Source organism: Centrocercus urophasianus, unplaced genomic scaffold (genome assembly GCF_019232065.1).
Source record: "Centrocercus urophasianus isolate 14NV4802_14NV808 unplaced genomic scaffold, USGS_Curo_1.0 seq_10, whole genome shotgun sequence".
Lineage (NCBI taxonomy): Eukaryota > Metazoa > Chordata > Aves > Galliformes > Phasianidae > Centrocercus > Centrocercus urophasianus.
Genome location: NW_024884142.1, coordinates 84,900,374 through 84,927,036, shown reverse-complemented (window position 1 = coordinate 84,927,036; position 26,663 = coordinate 84,900,374). Strand labels below are relative to the sequence as shown.

The window sequence follows — 26,663 nt, the reverse complement described above, 5'->3', positions numbered from 1 at the left end:
TTTTTCACTTTCTCTCCTTTCTCAACATCTGTTTCAGGTCACCCTTGAATCCCACCTTCTCTCCAGGAATGCAACACAATACTGTGTTCAGCAGAGCCCCCCAATACGCTCTTATACATGCATTCTCCAAATGACAAATAATCTCTGTACATCTTCTGGGAACAATAAAAATCCTTGGATGTGCTCCCAGAGCCCTCAGGAAGTTCAAAAATCTTCAGAGGGGGGCCCCAGACTGAGGTTTTATCTCTAGAATTTTACATAACAAACTTGGTGAGCATTGTATAACAGATAATACATATTCAATGGAAAAAAAAAAACAAAAAACCAAAAACAAAAAAAACCAACAAAAAGGAAAAAAGAACATGACACACACACAAAAACAAAAAACCAACAACAAAAAAAGAAAAACCAAGTCATTAAGAGTAACACTAGGGAAGGTCAGCTGAGTCAGAGGCATAGTGTGCTACAGTCACTTCCCTGTGAGAGCTGGGATTCTTTTCTTTTATCACCTTTATGCTGTGCTCTCTGGAGCTTTGGAACTGCGGCTGCTTCTGGTTGATAGACTGTTGAGCAGGAGGGAGATGACAAAGTTCAGATAACACTAACAAAGCTGCATGATTTTCCTGCACTCTTCTTCACACTGAAGATTCTTTTCCTTCTTGTGTAGTCTATATCATGTAATGCTCATGGCACAACCTCCGTGGTTTTCTCTGACATTTTTGAACTTGCGTAGATAACTCTTTCCAACTATTCATCCATTATTAACTGTAGCCTGAGACTGGCCAGCTGAGTCCCATGGCATCTGTATGTCACTAAGCTACTAATACTTATATAAAAAAGAGGATCTTTTGAAGATCTGTATAGATGGTCCTAATGCAAATGTTCGAGTGTAGATAAAAATACTTGTGTATGAGGAGACATTTAGAAGAGTGTTTCTGCATGAGAAAACCAATCCACTTTTGCGAACTAGTATGCAAATGATAAAAAAATAATGTATTGTTAAGGAAGTCACAAATCGTAAATTAACACAGTGGATTCTTCATGCATGGAAAAAGAAATCTGTTTATTTGCCAATGGTTTTCTTTCAGTTTGATGGATCCATGGATTGCAGTGATCATCTCATAAGGGAAGGACAACAGAAAGTGATCATTCACCATCTGGATGTTGGAGAAATAATGAGTAAGTGACAGACCTCATTCACAAGAATATTTATGTATATTCAGGTTTTGTTAAATATTTTTCCTATATTTTACAAGTTGAAATGTAAGGGTAGTGAAGGGCCAAGACTTAAATTCAGTGAACTCTGAGAATAATAGCATCTCCCATGAGTCCAGCCATGCCAAAATCATCTTTGGCAATAATTACTTCTGAAGAGACAGTACTAATTTCTGGTACATTCCTCTTCAGTAGTCGTGGTCATATTGCGATTCTTCTTAAAGTGAAGAGAATCACAGTGCTGATAACATTTGGGATGACTCTCCCTTAAGAATAGATTTTTTTTTCTTGTTTGTTTTTCTTCTGTTCCCAATTATGCCAATTTTTAATGACAAATGATTTTTAGTGTTGAAGGATTAAGCAAACTTTGATACCAGCACTGGCTAAATGCAGCCTTAGCCATATTCAGAAGAGGCTAATTTACCCTGCCAACAAGCAAAAGGAAGGATTGCTGAGGAATTCCATAAGAGTGGATTTCATCCCTGTATAGAAGGCCAGCATGAGGCCCAGGAGCTATTTCAGTGGGACTTTAAGCCATAGCAATTTAAATGGGATTTAAGCTGTACGTAAACCTGTGCTGGCTTCCTGCATAGAAGAGACTTTCAACCAGAGACATTATGAGGAAGACACAGAGGGATTACAAGTACTGTAGATACATTTCCATGCCTGAAGCTCAGGATATGAATGTGCGTGAAACCTACAACAAGGTAAAGGAGGGTGCAGCCCCCCTGTGTGTTAGCTATGCGGTCATAGTAAATGAGGTAGATTTCCTTTAAGGGAGAGAAATTTTGTGAAATGCTAGTATATTTTAAACCACACATAACACTCTATGTGCACCTCATCCCTTACTGCCAAATGAAAACAGACTCTATTTCCCACCCAAACCAGCCTTTTGAGATGTAGGGTTAGTTATTCTAGACTTAAGAACACATTAAATGAATCCATGGCTGCCAAGCCATAGTTACTCCGTGTGAGGCTTAAGCAGGGTGAACATGTGGTTGTCTGTACTCAGTCATGCAAATATGCCTTTACATAGATAAGCGCAGGCTCTGCAAACTTCATCATACAAAGTCAGGAAAGCTCTTTATGGTCAAATGGCAAATACTGAGAACTGCAGCGATACTGAAGCTACCTTCCTCTGGACAAGTTGACCCCCTGAAGTTAGCTTTGCTATCAAATACAGATAGACTCCTGAAATCCTGCTTTACTTACATGCCCTCCCTCATCACCGCTCCCCTCTATTAACAAAAAAAATTAACATACCCACTTTAAAGAATTTTTCCAGCTGAAAATGTACCTTGCTAGGTTAATTTTAATACAGATTTTATACCCAGTGCACTGATGTTATCTGCTTGAAAAAAAAAAAAAAAAAAAAAGGAATGTCTACAAGTCAATGACAAGAATGAAATGGCCAGTATTCGTTTCGTTTATAACAACATATGCATGCCCATGAAATTATATCATGAAGTTCTATCTTTCTATCTATGGGATTTAGCTGTCTCTGTTCCCTTACTACTTAAAACCAGGTTTCCTAAAACTTGAAGGCTAGGTATATCAGACCATCACAGAACATGGCTAATGGAAGAAGGGATGATGGTGTTTGCTGTGGCTGTTTTCTACTTTTCAGACTGGAAGGAGCAGTCCTTCAGAGCAGCCCTGCAGAGAAGGACCTGGGGGTCTTGATAGATGAAAAACTTAGCATGAGACAGCAGTGTGCCCTTGAGGTTTGAAAGGCAAATGGTATCCTGGGCTCCATCAAAAGAGGGCTGGCCAGCAGAGACAGGGAGGTGATTGTCCCCCTCTACTCTGCTCTTGTGAGGCCCCATCTGCAGTACGCTGGCCAGGTCTAGAGTCCCCAGTACAAAAAAGACAGGGAGCTGTTGGAGAGGGTCCAGAGGAGAGCCACGAAGGTGATCAGGGGACTGGAGCATCTCCTCTAAAAAGAAAGGCTGAGGGAGCTGGGCTTGTTCAGCCTGGAGAAAAGGAGGCTGTGGGGGGACTTCATTGCAGCCTTTCAATACCTAAAAGGAGCCTATGAACAGGAGGGGAATCAACTCTTTGAAAGGGTAGATAACTGCAGGACAAGGAAAATGGTTTTAAGTTGAGGGAGGGGAGATTTAGTTTGGATGTCAGGGGGAAGTTCTCTACAGAGAGAGTGGTGAGGTGCTGGCACAGGCTGCCCAGAGAGGCTGTGGATGCCCCGTCCCTGGAGGTGTTCAAGGCCAGATTGGATGGGGCCCTGGGTAGCCTGATCTAGTATTGAATGTGGAGGTTGGTGGCCCTGCATGTGGCAGGGGGTTGGAGATTCATGATCCTTGAGGTCCCTTCCAACCCTCGCCATTCTGGGATTCTGGGATTCTGGGATTCTGGGATTCTGGGATTCTGTGCTTGGTGATCAGGTTCTTCCATTGCTGATCTAGGGTAGGATTGGACTTAATGAGCTAACCACTGGAAAAAGGGAGAATACCAGTGAGGCTGCCAGCTACTCCTTCTGGTGGTAGTTTACACGAAACTATGTATGCTTGGAGCATATCAGATATTTGGGAAATTTTCTCAGAAAAACACATCCACTGAAACTGGCAGACCTACATTTTGGATGATAGTCCATAATTTTGAGTCTAAATCCACTTTGTGAGTTTAGTGTTCCGGATCTGTGTAAGAAGATGACAGTTATTAGTTATTAGTATGCGTGCTCAGAGTTAAAAATAGAAATTTGCCAAAGACTCACAGCAAAATATATTTGCTTGGAAAATACTTTTGCATAAGATTTAGTAGTTCTAAATGGAATCTATATTGGTCTTTGCCCTTTGTAACTCTGGAAATTTTGTCATAAGCAAAGGTTGAGAAGTTTCTGGAAGATTTAGAAACCTAAAGGTTTCACTCGATGCCTAGCAGAACATTTATTGATAGACTAGGCAGATTACTCCTTGTTTTTCATTCATTTTAGTTGGAGTTAGGAATGGACATAATTCTGGTTAGACGAAGAGTAGCAAAGATTTTAATAATGATCAGACAGCTAACTAAACCATAGAAAAGTCATTATATTTTAGTACAAAAATTACTTTACAGTAATTTTATGCGAAAATGATAATGATTTATTTCTGTGTAAACTATTTTAAAGTAATTTTATTTTTTTTGTAAAACACAGTGAGTGACTTCTGCGGTATTTTTGCAAACTAGAAAACAGACCTCACCAGTCTCATTGCTTAAACATATTTAACATAGTTACTGAAGCAGAAACTTATCATGTGTGAATGTGAAGCAGAGTCAGTTGCGTTTGACTGGTGCATACCTTAGGCTACAGAGATAAACTGTACTGAGTCATGTATGGTATGTTTTTCTAAGCATTATAGCCATGCTCAAAGGATCAAATTTCTGTCTCAGTTTCAAAGCTTCATTTTTTTGAATAGGAGGTAGATTATATTTTTAATTTTATAACAAATTAAATTTGGTTCAAATGTGCACAAGAGATACAAATTGTGTAACTTAATTCTTTTTTTTTTTTTTTGCTCTTTTTTTTTTAAATTTTTTTAAATGTAGATGTATTTATGAAAAGGACAACTTAGTTCCCAGCGCCAAGCAACAAGGCAAGAATGATGTTCTCTTGCTTTAGGCGCTGGTCTAAAACAGGAGAAATCTACATTAAATTATTTGCTTCTCTATGGACATCTTGTGTCACCATTTAACCTCACAGTGCCTCAGTTCCCCTTTTACAAAACAGACGTAGTATTTCCATGCTTTAATATACCCCAGGAGGATTCATTAAATGGCTTCTTCTTTGAAATGCTCAAGATTTTAAGTACTCTAAATGAATCAGCCTTATTTATAGCTGTACCATAAAGCTGCATTATATATCACTGTATCAGAGGAAGGCAGAGTTCAGCCAAGTCAGATGAGGATGGGATTTTTGCGTGGAAGGAAAGTTAGGCAGTGGTGGCCACAAAGGTAATTAGTAAGAAAACAAGGGAAGAGAGGAATTTGAACTTCTACCTTTCTTGTGTTTTACTTTTTGTGCATTGAAAAGCTCTCCAAACTTCTGTATGGGTGCATTTTAGTCTGGAATCAATATATCACTGACAACTGTAGCAGATCTTGACTCTTGGTTACAAGAACCTATCACAGAAAGACTGGTTGTGTTAAAGGAAATTTGTAGCTAATGCCCATGAAGAACCTTATTAAGATCAAGAAACAAAACACCTAAACCAAGCTGCTGACATCAGCTGAATTTGTGCAGCATCAGCATGCAGAGATAAAAAGTGAAAACGCATAGCCCAGTAATGAATATGACTTCATTATAGACACACTGTATTCTCCAAAGAGGCTTTGAAAGCAATTTAAGATTCCTACGAGCTCTTAGGACCTTAGACTGTAATCCTGCTTTCTAAAAACTTGTTTGTGAACAAGAAAGAACTTAGCAGCCCCACTTCTGGGGAGCACTAGGCATTGCCCTCAGCTCTACGAGGCCAGCAGCGTGAGCCTGCTGGCACAGTGGGGCTGTCTATGGGGTGTGCTGGTGTCATTCTTGAGGACTGCATAAAGCCTTCTCGTCTGTCATTTCCTCTACACTTTGCTAGCACAGCATGAAGCGTGCTATTAGAAACAGAGTTTATTGCAGCCTTGCAAACATTTATTGGGCAGCTTCTAACGTGGTGTCAAGTTATGGTAATATCATGTTCCCGAGAACGTCTTGGAGAATGTTAGTGTTTCAAAGAAGGCCCCGCTGAGAATTCTCCTTTTAGAAAAGTGAAAGGCAACACTGTTTAAGGAGATGGAGGCAAAGATATAAAGCCTCTCTTCTAGGCTGACCCAGCATAATATTCCATTAGCTCAAATGGCAGAGCAATTGCCTTCAAAAGCCCAAGGATGAAGCTTTAGATCCCCCTGCAGATTTATTCTGAGCATATCATATCGTAACTGCTATGTAATTTATATTCTTTAATTAGACGGCTCTTTGATGGGCTGTAGCTCAGCATATTTTGGTAACTGCATGTTTTACTGGAAAGAATATTAAAATCTTTTTATATTCAATGGGATCAAATTTTGTGGCAAAAAGAGACACAGAAATATTATTTTGCTAAAGAATAATACCTATTGGTGAGAAATGATGCAATTAAAGCACATAGCTTCTCTTACAGAGCAAGAGAGGGAAATAAGGCATTAAAAGGTCTGTTAATCTACTAGAGAAAGCTTGGAATTTAGAGCTAGGTAAATTTAAACTAGAGACCAGATAGACATGTTAACTGCAAAGCTGATTAACCTATAGAACAAAGAACCAAGGAAAGCTCTTCTGTGGCTGAATGCAAACTCCTGGCTCGAAAGAGACCCAGCTAGGTGAAATTATAGGATGTGTGATATGCAAGTGACCTAAGTGACCTGAGTGACCTAAGCGCTACTTCTGCCCTTAACTTCTCTGAGTACATTTCACAGTATACAAACACTGTATAGCTTATTTCTTTGAAATTATAGAATGACAAATGAATATTTTTTAAGCTCACTGCCATAGCAGCGTTACTGCAACAAGAGAGGGGCATAGAAGAGGTTTATTGTAGGGGTTATCTTCTTTCCTTCTGTCATATCACCACTGCTGGGGTTGCAAAAGTGAAATAGCTGGAGCCAACAAAAAAAGGAACCTCTGCTGACATTTTTTGAGGAACCTCTGATGATGGAACTGAATCTTTCTCCAGCTAGAATAGCTCCAAGCTCTTGAACTAGCAGTCTTTTTATATATTCTTTTAGAAATGTTGAACAGCGTGGAAAGATAGATTCTTCTTTGTCTCCTCCAGCTTTATACCTGTCATTGCAAACTCTTTCTGATTCTTTTTAAAATGTGATGTTTTCATCATACACATAACACATCTAGTAGCTTCCTGTTAAGGTTAGGAACAGATCTGAAAGCTGGAGAGCTCAGCAGGGCTAAGTTAGTATGTGACACAAAGAGGTACATGAAAGTATGTAGAAAACTGTCATTGTAAGCCAATTACCATTTGAGAAGCTTACAGTTTGTTATCCATTCTTGTTGTTTTGCCATGTTTTAAACTCCAGATTTCAATGCCTGCCACAGCCTAAACTAACCAAGCAAACTGAAGACTATTTGGATGACTTTTATGGCAGTGATACCATTATATGAAAGACCACTTCTTCAGATTTTCCAAACAGCATTGGAAATAATGAAAAGAAGTTAAGCTTAAACATACAAAGCAAACCCAATTTTATTTTCATTTCCATTTCAGAGCGATTAACTTATTCTTCATTTTTTCCACATATAATGGAGGTTAAGTTTGAAATGGTTCAGAAAAAAGCTTGGACAGAAGACACAATGACCTCTGCATCCTTAACTATGTCACTGAACTCTATTTGATAAGCTTATCAATTCTGAACAGCAAAGTTAAGAACAATAAAGGATTGTTGAAAAGTATTTCAAGCAGTTCTCACATTGCTGTCCTCAGATTAAAAATATGCATTTTTCAGGGTGGAGAAGTAACAAACCTTTGCTGTTGTATTTACAGGATCCATGTAAGCAGGGCAAAAGCACACCACCTGCACTAAGCCATGTAAGTTTGTATGCAGCCCATGGGCAGCTCCATTCCTGAGATGCATTCTTGCTCTGTTCTGGAGGTAATGGTCTTCCTCTTATTCCACAGGAACTTTTTAGACTAACACAAAGATACAGCATGCCTCTAAATTACAAATTCTAACTGCAGAGGCTATGAGACTGGCATAAAGAAGAGCTTGAAGTAGTAACTGATACATCCATAGACACTGAGGAGCAAGATCTTTGCTAGTCACTAAAGTGTTAAAGAAGTTGTACAGAAAGAAAAATGTTCAGAGATGGCTTAGAAATATACATAGCATAACAAAAACAGCTAAGAAATAGTCTCAATAACATGCCAGAAATAACTAATTGGATAAAACATGTAGCAAGCTTTCCCTGACTGAAAATTATAGCCATTAAGAGATGACACAGTGCAATGCTGCAGAGGTAGATGTCTAACAGGAGGCAATTGGGTGAATTATTTGGCTCATGACTCCTGGGCCAGCCAAGACAGCCTAGCACATGAGGAGGGTGAAGATGCGATTTGGTTCCAGCATTTTGCAAATACATGGTTGCAGCATCTAAGTAGGAATCGCCCTGATACGGGAATGCAGTTACAGTGGGAATGTGGTCTCCCAAGTGCTGTCAAGTATGTTTTTCCAAAACAATGCAGATACAACCTTTATGGCTTAAAGTAAGCACTGTACAGGAAATTAAATCCATGTGACAGAGAGAAGCAGAGCTAAGAGACAACATAAACACAGATGGCTCCATCTGTATCTCCCGTTCAGAAAGCACCTGTTAAAAGAACTTGCACACCACATGCATCCTGCTGTTGGAAGAGTCCTCAGGAGACCTGATTCCCAATCCACCTCATTCATCAGTAGGTTTCACCTTTCCTTCCTATAGAAGATCATGGCTAGCAGAGGGATACCAGATGCTCATCCAGATGGTCTGCCTCAAGGAGAGCATGGCCCAGAGAGCCCATTTCCAGTAGGAAGTCCCACAGCACTGTTTCTTTTAATGAAACCTTAAGGAAGTGTCAGCTTGATTCCCAGCCTGAACAAACCCTACAACCAGGGATCCCCAGGGTCCCTGGTGAATACAGCCCTGGAACCTCTCATGAACAACCTTTCAGACCACAGCTTTACTTTGGATCTGAACAAAGAGACAGTTGCTGAGGCAGCTGAGTCACTGCCAGGACCTTAAAATCAACTCTGAATTTAATAGGCCTACAACCAACAGGTGTTTTCAAACTTATTTTGATCTGCTTTGATATTCAGTGCAAATTTCAGGGACAGAAAAAAATACCAGCAGTGTCACAAAGTCTTGAACTTGTCTACCAGACAACTGTAAGCCTTGATTGCTTTAAAAAAAGATGGAGTAACTGAGTACACTCTCCAAAATGGAAGAGTGCCTTGATTGGAAGTACTTTCCCAGCATTGCCTGCTTACAGCAAGCCTTAGAGAGAAACTTCCAGATAATTAAATTTAATGAAGAAAGGAGTCTGAGGCATTTCCTGAATTATTAGATGCCAGGAGATGCCAGGAAAAAGGCTTTTTGTATTTAGAAAGCAAGAACCAAGTCATGATGTTTTTCCAGACAAAAAGGTAAGAAGGATGCAAAGATCAGGAAAAAGAAAATAAATTGTGTTAATAAGATCCCAGATCTATAGATGGTCTGCCTTGTGCAGTCCCAAGGCACTTTACCAACTTAATAAGTTAGCTGACACAGAATTCATATCACCTGCCAGATCCATCTGTAGAAAAGTGTGGCAGCTGTTTGCACAATGAATACAACACGAAAAGTGGTAGCTGGTGCAAAAAATCTTCACTGCAGGATAGTGCAAATAGAAATGGAAGTACTTGCTAGTGACTGGCATTTTTGTTTTCCTAGAAGGAATTCATAAGCAAAAGAGCCTAGTGAGTCTGGCCATTTTCTGGTTGTTCCTCCACAATGTAGAGTAAGAACTTGGGAAAACTTGGGATCTATTGTTACTTCCTCAGAAATCAACCTGGTCACTGACTTTGGCATTGCAAGATTGGGACAGATATCTTCTCCAATGCTGCCACTGCATGACCTCTGCTGTCAGGAGATGGAGCAGTATGTTCTGAGAAGTTTTCATTACCATTGTTCAGGGCAGAACATGGCAAGAACACGGTGGTCTTTCACTTACAATTTATAAGCTTATATGAACCTTTGCCAGTGCTGTCAAGCTCATAATTGCAGTCCTCAAATACCAAATATGGCGTAAACATATGCTATATGTCCAAATAACATGTATGAAATATTTGCCTGCTCTAATCTAATTTATACCACTGTATTTTTAACTATGTGGAATACTGTAGAACAAGAAATTACAATAAAAGGTCAAATTGCAGTTTTTCTAGGTCTGGGAATGAAAACAAATACTACAAACATTCCACAAGAAAAAGCCTAAGTATTATTCCATGAGGGACTGTTATATTTTGAAGAAAACAGTGTTACTAACAAAGAATTCCTTGTGGACTTCCAGTAGAGATATTTGATGATTATGCCTACGTGCTTTTCAAATGCTCATCAAGAACAACAGCTGGTAGTGACAAAACTCTTCGAACATCTGGTCCTGTCCTTTCACAATATTCTGAACAATCCAAGAAAAAAATAACTGTAAAGAAGCAAGCTGTGTGTAAGGAAAGATCTCTTTTTTGTATGAGACTGTGGAAGGCAGAGTAACAAAATCATCTAATTACCTGTTTTTAATAAATTTAAAAAACCGTAAGATGTTACCCAAAAAAGCAAGCAAGAGTTGTGAGAGGTTGTCCATACTCTCTTTTACACATAAAAAATAAAATGCCCTCCTCTGTCTCTGCATCTCTCACTCACAGAGAAATGCATTAGCATGACTATGTATACGATCTGATGAAGTGGCAGCTACTTTTCCATTATTGACTCTCTTTTCTTCATATACAACTCTAAATCTGATAAATAGAAATGAATAACTCCTCTTTACAGTTAAGCCTTTTGATACCATGCTTAGTACCTCCAAGTTCTACGTACTGAGAAGAATTAGCGTACTGGGGACTTCTGATACATCTGGCCATGAAATAGCATAGATGTACTAAATGCAAATACACTGGTTGTTTTGCATAAATACATTTCAACTGGAATACACAAAAAGTTATACTCAAAAAATTTACATTTTTCCTCTAAACTTGATATATGAAAAATTACACACTCCAAAAGTTTGGATGTTTTCCAAAGTCAATGGAATACTTCTGAACTCTTTCCACAACCATTAAGTAGATCCTGTGTGAATAATAATGAAAATTGAAGAGGTCCTGAATTGCTAAGAGGATCCACTCTCAGACAGAAAGAAAAATCCTCTTGTATCTGGATAACAATAGTAATATTAATGTGTTATAATACAAGATAGGTAGAATGTTGAAGAAATAATTACCTTAATTCATATCTCTGCAGTCTGTCTCTGCTCCTGTCCTAACTGTTTCTTTCTAGCTGAAGGCACCATATTTTATGCCGTCAGAATGAGAAAAATAAAATACTCTTCAAAAACTCTTTCATAAATATTAGGTAAGTTTTTGTCCTTAATCTTATTTAACAAAACATATTAAAACTGAGTAAACAGTTTTCGAGGTTCTTTTACCACATTTCTGCTCATTAGTTGTCACAGACATGATACTTGACAATGAAGAAATATCAATTGTCTCAGTGCTTATAATGTATAATACTAGTGTTTGTTTCTGATAATCAACACTGAAAACTCTACACGTTAGGATCTTATTCAATATTAGATGTTGATAGAAGCAGGTATACACACACAAACAAAAGACTGTAAAAAGGAAGTTAGAAGGTATATTTTTAAACAAAAAGCTTTTGTTCGTCTTGCTTAGGGAATGCTTCTCACATAAGAACTGAAGATACTGCTTTCCATTAGCAGAGTGAGTCAAAGTTTTTACTCACTTATGTGACAGAATTATAGCTTGAACTTTAACTGGGGACCAATACGAAAGCCAAGAACTGCCAGCAGCCAGCTATCTTATGGTTGCATTTGAAAAACAACAGCAACTAGAATAGACTTCTAGGGGAACTCTGATAATAGTATTCACAGCTGGAATTTTTCATGGTTACAGTAAATGCATATGACATAAGGTAATGTTCATTAAAAAGAAACAAAAATGATTCCAAACACATTTTCAAATTCAGATTTCAGAAAATACTAAAAGACTTCCAATTATTTTTCCTCTCCTGTTCTGCAGCTACAGTCATGGCATGGAATGTACATTAGCACTGAACAATGGTTTAATTTTGAAGCTTATTTTTAAACATAAGTGAAGTCTGGTTCATTGTACGATTCCTCAAAATCCAAAGTTTCGTCATATTGAAATTTCAAAAATTCAGGCAAAATTCTAAATAAAATATAGGTTAAGATGGCCAGTATTGTCTATCCTGAAAATCAAATTTAGTGCAGTATTAAGCTTTGGGAATTTTGCATAATAGATTATTTCTATTAATTTTTATATGTCACTTCTTCGTATCAAGTGCAAGAGTGAGCTACTGCCTCTATGGATCTGTTTGCCATGTGGGTTGCAGACATCTGTTGAGTATCAAGGAATGTAATCAAACCATTTGCCAAGAACACCATCAAAAACGTGTCTTTTACATTTTTCTTAGTTGAGAACACCATCCACAGTAGATTGACTTAATGGAGGTTAACACATTGAACTGGAAGCAAAATGTTTAAAGTGATGCAAACCTCATTGTTATCCCTACGAATTCTTCAAATCGTTGCCTTATAAAGACAAGGTGTATTTGCAGATGCTAATTTCCCCAGACAAGGCTCTCCAACTTTCCTGCCGCTGTCCATGGGAGCTGACTGAGGATGGGCTTGATCCCCACCTCATTGTTTCTGCAGGGTTTATTTTTGCCCTGAGATGTCTCAAAAGGCGATATTCTCAGCTTGGATGACTGTATTTCCTAGGGGAAATGAGAACAGCTGGATGTATCTGCTTGCCTCCCTGATTGCAAATCAAGGGAAAAATCCATCTGCATCCACCCAGTTTACTCCTGCATAGGATCTTGTTCCAGCCAAGTGTTTAAGTGCACAACAGCCTATAGGCCTATATACACAAGGGAGTAAAAAGTTTGCTTTCATGTTCTCTCATGTTGGTTGGTGTTGCTCTTACTACCCAATAATAAAAAAATTTCCAACTGTCCAATCACAGATCTTATTTTTTTTGCTGCAACAATAAATAAAAAACAAACAAGCAAACAAAAAAAATCAAGATATAAAACTAGGAGTCTCAAGGTTTTATGCCTCAAAAATTGCACAATCATGTTTTTCATATAGCACAGGGTCATGATATGAATACTATGGAAGTTACTTAGTGGAAAAGTTCTGTTATCCTTCATAAAGTACTCTATGACAACAGAAATATGCTCATGTCAGCGGAAGCTTTAGTATAAATTAGCCTAGTGTAATAGTACCACCCACTAGGATGGTTACAGTTTAGAGTCTGCTCTCGTCTGACATTCTTGTTCATTTGGTAATTTATAATATGGCATGAGAAATTTCTATCCAAGAGCAAGTACTCTTTGTGTGGTCATTTAAAGTTACAGCAAGAGGGGAAAAGAAAGATTTGGGGAGCTAGAATTGATAGTAATTGGTAACTCCACCAAAATAATATCACGATTTAAAACATTCACAACAGGGTTGAGAGTATGCTCTATTAACAGAGTAGGTCAAAAGTAATTTCAGTACAGTCTATAAAATTACAGGGAGACCAAAGTACTATAGGAGAAATGAACTGCAGTTGGCCCTTCTTAACAAGATATTCCAAACTGAGGATATTCCTTCTGAAGAAAGGAGTTTAAAACAATTAGTTTATTCCAAAAGTCAGAGTCAGGGTTGCCGTTAGCTTCATCCTAAAGGAAAGGTCAAGTCAGGAGGCTCAGATCTATATCTAAATGTCTTCAGATCTTAAGGAGAATTAAGTTCCAATGATTTTAGGACAATATCTGCTGTTGATCACAGAATTTTGACTGTGTAATCCACATAAAATTATCCTCCACAGCCATGATAACACTATAATTCTAATATGAATAATAATGAGTATGTGTAACTGGTAGTTGCCCAGCTGGAAAACATAAACTTTCCGTATATATCTGCCAATTGGACTTTTAATGACAAAACCACAGCCTTTTGGACTATTTGAAATAGAACAAATGGAATAAAAACATACTATCTCTGTGAGAAACTATTTGATTTGTAAACTGCAGCACTGTAAAACAAATGTCATGTGTGCAGAAAAAATGGAAATTGTTCTTGAACACATATGGAAGAGAGTTTTCTTGATTTAGTACTGATTGCAATAAAATGTATTATTAAAAATGTAAAGGCAGAAATATCTCTGCTTTTGACTGTTTCTTAATGTTCATGCAAAGGAAATTTTTCTTGTGGAGGAGGAAGGGGAGCAATTTAGTAATTTCTGAGTTAATCTGATACTAAAGATCTCTGAAACAACAAGGCCCAAGGGTGCCTAAGGCAGCTGCCTGAATTCCTCAAAAAATATATTTACAAAGTCTATTTTGAGTTCCCTGCTTTTCTCTAATGGAATCCAGCTGCTTTGACCTTTTAAAATTACCTCGTGCAGTGCGAACAACAGCACATATACGTGTTATGTTAAATTGCAGTTTGATTCCAACTGCTGTGAGGCTCATGGGTTGAGAGGCTGACGTGGGAGCATGGAAAATGGGAAAGAAAAGGACTTGCCTGGTCTGAGAAACAAAATGAAAACTTCAATTATCCAACATAATAGCTTGATGAGATCCCCACACTGAAAGCAATTGATGCTAAATAATAATTAAACCTATAAGAGTACACTCACAAAACATCATAAAGCCGAACTAAAAGAGAATATTCCTTCTCTCTTCTTTTCCTCCTGAAATAACAGTTTTATCTTCATTCTTTTTGGAACATTTAAAGAAATCAGGCACTGAAGGGGAGCTCAGCTAAGAAAGGCTTTGCACGATAGTATGAGGGATGCTCTGAAAATAATGCCTCCAATATTATTCTATTGGCCCACAACATGATAGCTGGATGCTGATGGGATAGCAGTAAAAGCTGAACCTTCCCTCCACTGTCTGCTTATATTTTGTTGCCATGTAGTAGATGGCAGCAGAAGGGCTATGTGAGAGGTTGGTGCCTGATATGGAAGTGATTTGGATATGAACCAAAAGGGTGTCACTGAATTCCTCCATGTGGAAAAAATGGCACTCACTGATGTCCATCAGCACTTGGTGAACATTTATGGAGCCTGAATAGTGAGCACAGCAGGGTGGTGGGTGGTTCAGCTCAGCAGTGGTGATGGTGGCAGTAGCAAATTTTTATGAAGGCAGCATGCAGGCTCTTGCTCATTGCTGGTGAAAATGCATAGCTATGGTGTTGACTATATTGAAAAGCAGTACTTTGTAGCTGAGAATTTGTTCAATCAAACAGTGTTATTGTCCTCTTTGTAATGGTTGTAATTTCCATGGAAATAAATAGGAGGCATTAGTTGCAGCATGACGTAATTATTTAGTTTTCAGTTATGGTGAAATTCTAACAGAATAAAATACTGGATGCAGACAGAAAGGATTAGAAATGGGGGATCTGGCAAAGAGCACAGTCACATCGTACCCACCTGGACCAAACTGAAGAGAAAGGATAGTGTGCTCTGAAGCAAATAAAAGGTAGGGCTAAAATCTGTGGGTGAACTTCCTTTGTCTTCAGTGAGTGTCAAGTAAGACCTAAAATTAAAGCTTATGAAGCAACATTTTCTCCTGCAACAGAAATTTGACCAAAAATATCCCCAGCAATTCAATGAAACACCCTCTCCACTCACCCAGATTTAACTTGGAAATTAGGCATCTACACAACCTGTGATATTCTGGAACTCCACAGCCCTGGTTCTTCCACATCCCAGTTCTGCATCCCACCAGGAGTAGGGCAATAAGGGAGGCAGGTAGAGGTGATACACTGAGCACGAGGCTCAGAAGGAAAACCTGTGGAGTGAACTTGCCATCAGAGGGTAAATAAATTGAAAATAATCTTTCATAGTAGCTCCCGTTTCATCATTTTAACTCAAACTCCTAAGTTTTCCAAGATATAGCCAGGTACCTTGTAAAGCTTGGGAATGGTGACATTGTTGAACCTGAATTTTGGGCAATCAATATAACCCTAAGGCATACTTTTTAGGTAAAGAGTGCTTGCCCTTTCGGGGGCAGAGGCAAATGCACACAGGGTGTCCGGGTAGTGTGTGCACAGGAGCTATGGTCCCATGGCTCTGTGGCTTCCTTATCATGCTATTTTGAGCACAGATTCTGCCTTGTTCTGCTTTTTACTATGTGCTCAGCATTCCAACTTGCTTTTGAAAATAAAGTACTGTCCTTCTAAAAGAAGACCCAAAGTTCTGTGAAGATCAAAGCATCACTGATAATTTTGTGAGCTTTGAGGGGAATGAAATGATCCTATCGTGCACCTCTCTGGCCTTAGGGTGGCAGTCTTGCAGCTGTCCTGAGAAAGACAATGCATTTGTGTGTGCTTCTCCCTTCAGTAAACCCAGATACTTCTGATGCCATCCAACTTTGGGCATGTTCCTTGCTCTTAATAAATAAAGCCTACTCTAAGAGAATTGCAGAACATGCAGCAGGGCTAAAAACTCTCAGGCTGTCTGCTGCTACATTCTGAATCAGCAGAATCAAGCCTCATTTGGTGTCTTATTTTCTCTGCCCAGACTAAGCTCTTTGACAGTGCCTGCCTTTGGAAGCCAGGACAGAAATGATGCAGCTGAGCACTTCAGAGAGAAGTTCTGATAGGTGACAATAGATAAGGAAAAATTTTGTGTCTAGGTCACCAGATTCTCTCTAGAGAACCTTGCAGTTATTTCCCAGTGATGCTCATTCCAGTATGCATGTTGTATGAAACAAACTTTGCAATTTCAGCTAACATAGGTCTTTGCCAAAACAACAAGAGCTGCTCCAGATGGTGAAAAGAATGAGCTGAAGCCACAGTAATTTCACATACATCTTATAAAATTTAGGGTCCCATGACTTCAGGATTTTAGTTTCCCCACAGGTATCAGGTTCAGTGTCTGAAAACAACATAGGGAGAAAGCAAGAATGAATGAGATAAAGAGGAGTAATCAGGAAGGGAGTTTTAGGAAATACGGTTACAAAAAACATACCTTATATCCCAACATTCAATATATCATGAAAAACATGAGGGGATGAACTAGGGAGTCAGCAATAGCTATCCCATTTATGTTACTGGTACAGAATAATTCCACTCCTAGGACTGATTTTCAAACATGGAGAACACTTAGTTCAAATGCATGAAAGTTATTGGTGCACAAAACCTTTGGAAATCATGTATTTTTCTTTTTTTGTCCACTCCCCCTCCCCCCCATGGCTGAATCTATTTGAGGAAGCCAGCTGGATCCAATTGCTAGGACAGTAGTATTGCATTCCCCCTATTTTTCCCCTTTTACATCAGTAAGTTGGCAGAAAGGTTATTGGCATCATCACCCAAAGCCAAAGGTCAGCAAGAAAAAAGAACGTGTGAAAGCTTTTATGAAGAAAATCCAAACTGGAAGATAACACTCCTATTTTACAAATGTATCAAACTATTAAAGAAAAAAGTTAGATTGATGTGGAATCAGATTCCAAATTCTGGAACATGCACTGCATAGAAAGGTCAGGGGGAATGAATATTCAAGATTCAGAGGCAAATTCGGAGGCATAAACTTCCCACACATTCCATCCAAGACAGAATTTTTCCTTTCATATTCCGCTGGTGAGATATTATACATCGGTTTTCAGTGCTAGGCTCTGCAGTACAAGTATATTTTTTTCAATTGTGCAGTTCACAATTCCAAAACCAATTGTTCTCACTGAGCCAGTTAGCTTTAAGTGGCTGCTTTATTGACTTTTGCATTATGTCCCCTGATGGCATGCTCTTTGGCTTGAACTGAACATATTCTGACTTAGCATCAAAAGATGGTCAGTGGAGATCCTTAACTCTATTCTGTTTGCTCTGAAAATATGCCAAAGTGAGGTGATATTAAGGCCCAGCTCAGCTCTGGAAAAAACTAGTGAGTGGCACTGCCTTTGCCATGTCAGTGTTTCCATTTGATATTTGAAGAAGTTATATGTTAATATATATATATATTTTCCCTAGTGGGCATCCCAATGAAACCAGTCTGGGTTTAAAAAAGAAAAGAAATGAAAAATAAAGTCTTATGCCTAACATCAGCTGAGAGGCTACAGTCCTAACTGTTCACTTTTTACAAGAGCGCCCTCACACTGCCCCCACTTATTCCTTTTAGTGGTATTAGATAGAAGAGGAAAGGAAAAATCATGTTCAAAATTTACACTTTTGTTCAAGAAACATTTAGATGTTGTATTAAGGGACATGGTTTAGTGGGGAAATATTGTTGGCTGGCAGATGGTTGGACTTGATGATTTTGGAGGTCTTTTCTAACCTTGGTGATTCTATGATTGTATGATTCAATGAAAGACCAACTATGATGACATTCCTCTTCCCAGCAACCTAAACTAGTCAAGTTGTATAAAGACCACTAGCTTTTAACTTACAGTTAACCATTTCAACTGAGAGTGAAATCTTCAAGCAGAACATAGGTGACAAAAAAGCTTCTACACTAAAGCACAGGGTATAGGAAACTGCAGGGAGACCTTGGTGCCATTCCTGGAGTTGCATCTACAAATAGATCCTTACAGAGGAGGCCTGTTTTCTTAAAACCGATTGTCTCATCACCAGCGTATGGAAGATATCCTCTTGTGAGGCTGTATGCCATTGGTGTGTCTTCTCCAAGTTTCTGCTACAGGGTACAGATATGGTGTGCTTGTGAAAAGACCCACATTGTACCCAGTCCTTCCTCTTGGGACATGACAAAAGCATGATATAATCATATTTCCTATTTTCATTTTTAAGTTAGCCTAGTAGCTAGAATGCACTCAGTGGAGATGATTTGCCACTTCTGTTTGCCTGGAAATAGCAGCTCTAACGGCAGCCCATTTTTTCAAGAAATCTGGAGCAATTTTGAGAATTACGGGAGCTGAGCTGATTCTCTCCCAGCTGAAAGAAGTGGTTAAGATGCTAGCAATGCCAAGACTGAGTGTAGAAAAGGGAATTCACATGAGACAGGAATTATTTCCTTTGGCAAATGCCTCTGGCAAAGGTGAAAGCAGTAGAGGAATGACCAGCCCCAGTAGGAAACCCCTGTACCTGATGTGGACTTTTCAGGTCAGCTATTTTGCTGAGATGCTCCATTTGCTACTTGGAAAGGGAAGAATGTGGGGGTGGAGAGAAAGGGAATAGCCAAATGTAGACAGCTGCAACAAGTACTGGCCAAATTCTATACGATGCACTGTCCACCCCCAGCAAAAGATGTGTGATGGAAAAGGAACATCTGTGCTTCCTTCATTCTTATCTAGCCCTTCAGGAATCATAGCCAGTTGGTCTAAGCTGCTATAACTTATCTTGGGTATAAGATCAGCACATACAATCTGTAATTGACACCCAAGTGAACCCACCTTGGTTTGGCTTGCTGTGGAGCAGAATTTCATAAGACTTCCTTTTTTGTGCAAATGATCACTTTCTGCCACAAACTTGGGTTTGTTCAGAAGGAATTAATTCAGATGGAAGGCTTTGTAAAATAAAAGGAGTCAGTAATGCTTTGCCAAACTCAAATTTACTTTCATCTCTAGATAATTCTGCTGTTCAGCCATGGAAAGTTGTGACTACCTCATCATGCACCTCACAGACACAGTGACATGCTGTGAGTTATTAGAAGCACATCATCTGCTTGAATATTCCTTTTTTACCAAAAGTAACAGGCTTGCCATACAGTCTACGTTTTTCTTCAAAAATAAAGGTTTTCTTTACAGACAACAGATATCTTACCTGTTACCTTATTCTTAAGGCCAGAGTTTGCTTTTTCAATCACACTTTGGATCCTTTTCAATCTCTGCCTCTTTTAGCTTCATTCTATCATAAACATAGTGCTTAAGTTTTGCATTTTCTGTGCTATTAAAAAAAAGTGAGCTGCTAACTCTAGATCATATCTTTCACTATTGACCTTCAAACTCAAAATGCAGTGAATGTCATTGTTTGTTTTTCAAATATAAGAAAGCTTTTAAAAGGCATCTGACATGCTGAAGTTGAATGGGAGAGTTGTAAAAACCTGACATTACTCTGATTCTTTTCACTTTGTATGTAACTTGCTTGTTTTCAAATCACACTGCTATTCTATTCTCTGAAGAAAGTCATGAGATATTCAATAATGGCTAAAACATGAGGAATAATTAGGAAAGGAAAATGCATTGTTCTCTGGAAACAGTGAGCCTTACATAGAACCTGGTTTTGAATGTCTATGTTACTTTAATATTGAAGTTAGGATGCAGCTATGGAATAAGTTTGCAACTAACATCACAGTGCTCAGCATGACTAATAATTAGCCAAAAAACATAACTGGTAGTTCATCAAGATTCCTCTTGTATTTAGAACAAATACAAGTGCCAGATTTATTTTTACTTGCTTAAGCATGATGTAAGGTTTCTTCCACTGGAAAATCCCCTATTAGTAAATTTTTCTGGATTATATAATATTGTCCATGGGGCTTTTTCTCCTCCTGATGACTTGTACCTATGGAATTCACTTTATAAACAAAATTCTCTGTGTGTGACTTCAGTGGTGTTAACAAGTAACCCCTCTCTACATAGCCCACTTCAGTTCGTGCTGTCTGCAGGCATTGGCCCATCCAATCCTGCCATCAGGACACTGACAGCACTGCTCACAGAAGCCTGTTGACTCATCTGAATGGATGCACTTCAGAGGCTCTGTTTGGGATTTTTTGGGAACGACAGAGGGAAAACACATGCAACAGCCTGCTGCCCATGCAGCACTCAGCAGAAGTTGGCAATGGCCTACATTGTTCCACTTCTCATTTGATTTTGCAAGACAACAGATGAAAATGTCATATCCCAAAAGGCCTGGAAGGACTCTTCTAAAACCAAGAGAGCTGACACTAGGTCTGCAAGTGAATTTGGGCTCATCAAAGTGGATGGCTAGTTGTAGCACCTGCGGAAGGGGCAGAATTTTGAAAGAAGTAAAAACTAAAACATGTGCCAGTGTGCCCAGAGTCTTGGCCTGTAGGAATATTCCAAATAGGACAAAAAGACGTGAGATGCTAGGATAAATATCTTTTAAATATGCATAGTAACACTACAGAGCATTTGTACACAGAATGAGGAAAGAAACTCTTGAAGATCATCTAAAATAAGTATTTCCCTTAGACTTCAGAGGCTGGTGTTTAGATAAGGCAGGGTTTGTTTTTATTGCATTTTCTACCAGGTGTACATCAGGAAGACATTTCTTCATATCAGATCATTAACTGTATTAGAGTTAGGAAATTGTGATGCTAAGCACTAAAAATACATGAACTGTGCTAGTCTGATGAAGTTCAATTAGTAAAAAAAATCCACATACAGAAACTTAAATTATGCCCTTCACAAAATAAAAAATATATGTATTGCTTTCTATACATGAAAGGGATGAAAAAGATCATGGTTTGGCTTTTTAAATAAAAAGTGAAATTTCTGTGCTGAAATGCTGAGTGTTGGCATATAATAGAATGAAGGGAGCCTTTATTTTTAATAATCCCCAAAGGGTTACTTTTTCTACTGGGACTTGTTTTGTCCCAATGTTGGACACACAAATGGCCTGCAAAAATATCTGCCAGCAATACTTACTAACAAATAAATTACTATTTTCTGTTTAAGAACCATCAACAAGGGAGAAACTGGGTGCTGAGAAGAGCACTTTTTACCTATACATCAATACATTCAGTCTGTTTTCACAAGTGGATGGAAAAATGTCCCTTTCAGGTTCAAAAATCAGTGATTTTTGGTGATGATCCACTGTAGTTCCTGATACGTTGTTGTATGCCATGACCTGTGCTCAAAGGCCAGGATAGAAAGTCTTTTTATGAGTATAAATGCAGAAATCTTTAGTAAGTAACACAGTAGGTTATTGCAATTGTTGGGAATATTCATTTTCAAATCACAGAATCATAGAATCATTAAGGTTGGAGAAGACCTGTAAAACCATCTAGTCCAATTGTCAGCCCTTCCCCACCATGCCCACTGACCACATCCCTCAGTGCTACATCTCCATGGTTCTTGAATGCCTCCAGGGACAGTGACTCCACCACCTTCCTGGGCAGCCTGTCCCATTGTCTCACTGCTCTTTCTCTGAAGAAATTTTTCCTAAAATCCAACTTGAACCTTCCCTGGTGCAGCTTAAGGCCATTGGGTGTTACTGTATCACTGTTACCTGGGAAAATAAGACAACACCCACCTCAATGCATCCTTAATGGGAGAGAGCAGTAAGGTCTTTTCTGATCCTTTCAGTTACAGAATGCTATCAGTTTAGAAACCGGAGCTATTTATCAGCTGATGAGGAGAACTGTATGACTGTATGCAATGTGCTGTGTAAGATTTTGTCTCCATCTCCTGTTGTTGTTTGCACAACCTTCCACAGCAGAAGCCTGAACATATGCTACACAGCCCTCAGAAGAGAAAGGATGCCTTTAGATTCAGTTACAGGTAAAGCTAGGAGAGCCAAGACTGTGGTTTTGCCATGTGTCCAAGAAAAAAAAGCAGTACAACTCTGAACAGGAGAAGGTGGAGAAGTCTAGTACCCCAGCAGATCCATAGCTTCTCACACCTACCAGTAGCAGGTGTGAGCCCAGATGCACCTTTCCAAGAGGTGAGTATGCTGACCCCAGTAGCTGCCTGCCTTTGCAATGTTCAGCCTTGTGTTACAGGCATGCAAAGCTCAAGCTTCTTCTACTCAACCACCATAGCTGCTAACCCCAGTTCCAGCACAGCCTGGAGCCACACCGTGACCTTCCACTTGCACTCTGGCTTAACTGTGATATTTCACTCAATCACAGCATTTCCTGGTTGCCTTTTATTAGTAGGGTGGTAAATGTTACATCACACTATTTTGCTCCAGAGTGCAGACTTCCCTGGAGAGCCAAGTGTGCCCCAGCAGTGCTGTAAGAAACCTTTTCCCTTCATTATCTGTGGGAAAATAATGTGTTTTTGTCTCAGCCAAGGGGGACGTATTTTATATCTGTGCAGCAGGGGAAACTCATGGGCCTGGTGAGTTTTTTATTGAGCCCTGCTGGGAAGCCCTAAAATTAACAGTGAAGGAGAAGCATGCTCTGTGCACCTATGCAACCTGTCCTGCTCAGTGATGGCTCCTTTGGGTAAAACTGAAGCCATCCATCTGAGACTGCAGGAAAACTGTGAGGAGAGGTAGAATGAGTTCCCTGAAACATTCAAGCCCCACCTCTTTTGCTTAGAAAAATAAACTAGGCTGTACAAATACTTTACTGATCACAAAAGCTACTGGCAAAATTATTGTATTCTACATTTTGTACAAAAGGGAAAATAAATGCTTGCAAAGACCTCAGTGTAGATTTTTATGTCAAATCCAATAAAGGGAAAAAAGCCATGAGCACTAGTCAGTATCTGAACTGATATGAAATAAAAAGCCATTTTTGTTAAAGATGGTTGACATAAACTACAGCAATTTTTAATAAATCCTTTTGTATAGGAACTGCTGAGTCACGGCCTGAACCTCTGATTGATCACCTGAGGTGAGCCATGAGTCAGCCAGAGGAGCACAGGTGAAGGCAATTCACCTGTGTTGCCAGAAGGGATGGAGCCTGGCTCCAGCCCTCCTAGACCTATTTAAGAGCTGGCTACCAGCAGGGAAGGATCTCATTTGGAGATTGCCTTCACTGGTGTTTTGTGAGTGAGCCCAGGATGGGGTAAGCCTTCTCTTTTGTTATCGTAGTCTGTTTTGCCTAACTTTCTTGATTATTTTGTGATTATAACATCCTAATATTCTCTGTTTATACACATTTCAACCAGAAAGAGGTAACAAATTCAGTTTAAACTTAGGGGGATTGTTTTACAGGGTGAAGAAAGGGAAATTGAAAGTAGAACTGAAGGGCAAGACAGGATACATAAGAATACAACAAGAAACAGGGTAAGAGGTTTTCTACAGGGAAACAGCAGTGATAGAGTGAGAGAAAAGAAGAAAAATAGGGAACAAAGGCAAAGGAGAGGAAGAAAAAAAAAATAAGGAAAGCAGGATGAAGGGATTTTAAACAGAAAGGAACTAGAACTCAGAAGTGAGTTCTCACCATGACTATCAAAGCGAAAGATACCAGCGTGCCCATCGCTTTCATTTCATCTGCTGTATGGTCTCATAACCATCTTTGGTGTCCTCAAAGGACTCAGTTGTTTCTACCTAGTGCTCTAGATGTGCTAGACCAGGTAAGCATGATGAAAGCTCTTCCTGAGACTCCCAGGAAAGCATCAAGTTCCCTTTCTCCCAGACTACATAAGGAAAAACACCACAGGCCAGATCTGATGCTCATGGCACTGCCAGGAAATGTTATTCCAGTCATAATCTATAGTCATTGGAGAAACAGTTCACCTCATGGAAAGGTAATACATATGAGGTGGGTGATTCTTAATGTGCATTTACTATTGTGGTGCCATTAAGGTTTTTCACAGAGACAGCATGCATTCTCCAGGAGAGCTCTGAAGGCTTTGCAGTAAGTGTGGGAAGATTCATTTTCTAAATGACTAAAATGCTTATTTCCCTCACATGTGTTGTCTTTTTTGCATGAAAGTTGTATTTCAGATGTTTAAGTACATGTTACACTGTAAATACTATTTTCAATTATAATATTGTAGGTCAAATCCTTTTGGTTCTTCCAGCCATGACCTAACCAGCACCATCTTACAAGGCCTGGCTTAGATTACCATATGACTAATATTTAGCTGACTTGTTTCAAATCAATAAGAAATATTTGTTTTGCCTTGTAAACTTAATTTTTTTTTTTTTTTTTTTTTTTTGAAAGCCCAGCACTCTACATCCTGAACCCATCTTTCTTTCTTTGAAGTAACAAACACTGTTTGCTCATGGGACCTGAAGTTCAGCATAATGGTACCAACTGAAGTGCTTCAGTTCCACTTCACTCAATCTGAAGATTTGAATTTGTTCTTATGAAACTTCTCAATTTTCCAGAAACTGTACTTTCCTGGTGGGTTCCAATTATATCTGTGTACTGCCTGACAGCCAGGCAGAAACACACCATCAAGGCAATGGCATTTGAACTACTTTGTGGCTAGCTTTGGCAGCAGGAAAAGTTCTTCATGTCCTAATTCATAAGTCATCCATTTTCTTTCTGGAAAGCTTCCTTTAAAAGACAAACTGACTTGGCATGATGATAAATGATCACAAACTTAAATCACAGAAGGCAAAGTACCTTCTGAACTATTTTTTTTCTTTTTCTTTTTTTTTTCTTTTTTTTTTTTTTTAACTCAAAAAGAAAAGCAGATGACCTTTGCAAAATTTCCAGTGGGGTAAGTAAGGTTCATATTCCTCAGTCAGAAACAGCTTCTCCTTTTGCTTTGAAAATAAGTGAATAGTTGGGCAGCTGAGAAAGGCTGATAGAACTTTCCCTTAGTGTATAGAATGAGCATCTGACCCATTATGATACAAAGATCAAATGTATAATTGTAATATTTATGCTATAACATAGCAACATAGAGTTCTTGTCTAGACTTGTTTCATGGCCTATTTTAAAAAAGGGGGAAGATACAAAAGTTTCAATAAAATTCTTGCCTTTCATTTTTCTCCTGTGACTAACTCATGAATAGTAAGCACATAATTAGCTACACAGGGAGGAGGATGTTTTGATCATCAAGAATATTAAGAATATATTCTCTTGCTAAAGAAAAGGGTAAGACTTGTTCTCAGATACTGCTGACTCGAGGAAAGGATCTTATTATGTGCATGTTGCTTAGCTGTCTAGATGATCTACCATGGAATTAAAGCTCTCCCTGTGATTTTGAGCAGCTAGAGCTGGAGTGCCTTGTGAATTCACTAAGGGAGGAGTTTGCTTGCTCTGTTACTAGTATTCAACTCAGAGCCTCATGAAATCAACTGAATATGAGTCTTCCACAACACATGCCTATAAACTGTGGGGAATCCCTTTTGGGACACTGTATTTGTTGATTCAGGGCTAAGTGACTCAATTTGCTGTTTATTTAAACATTCCATTCACTAGTACATAGCCACATGAAACGTGGAATCACATTCTTACGAAAATCCTAGAGGCCAAGAGGCCACTGCCCCATACACTATGTGTAGGTCTCACCTAGTCTGTACTTTTAGGATAAGAGTACAGACTTTAAGGATAATTGACAACATTTTTAGTCTGACCCCAGGACCTTACAATCCACACTGGACACTCTCAACATAAGTCTTAAGAAGCGTATCACCACCTTAGATCTCATAAAAAGCACGTTTTATAATAGGAGGTACAAAAAGAAAAGGAGGTGTCTTTATCTTTTTTCCTAAAGAAAACTCATTTACATTTTTAGGATAATGAAGAATTGTTGGAATGAATAAGTATAACAAATATTCACACCAGTGTCACATGGTATTTTATGACAGGAGCTTTGATATATGAGAAGCTTTTTTTCTCAGATGCTGCTTGTTTTTTGGCCAACATGTTTTTCTTCTTAGCTGTTTGAGATAGAAATTTCAGGTAGATCTTATCCTATATGTTCTGGCAAATTTTCTGGTTGTGATGGGCTGTATGTTTTGGGAGGGCAGTCCTGCTTTATCACTGGAGAATGTAAGGCAAGTAGTCGAAGAAATGGAAGAAATGGGGATGCTCTCAGGGCTACTTTGCACATAGAGCACTTTGATAACATCTTTGCTAAAATCTAATGTTCAAGAAGTTGAACAGTTCCTGTGACAGCACCT

General features: G+C 38.8%; 1 long non-coding RNA gene across 1 annotated transcript; it reads left to right on the top strand.

The window, feature by feature from the left end:
* The first annotated feature begins 213 nt into the window (after window positions 1–213).
* On the top strand, window positions 214–26,196 carry LOC122161685. The gene is made up of 3 exons (XR_006169250.1): window positions 214–270; window positions 1,089–1,179; window positions 24,748–26,196. It is a non-coding gene; the product is annotated as an uncharacterized LOC122161685 (long non-coding RNA).
* The last annotated feature ends 467 nt before the right edge of the window (window positions 26,197–26,663 follow it).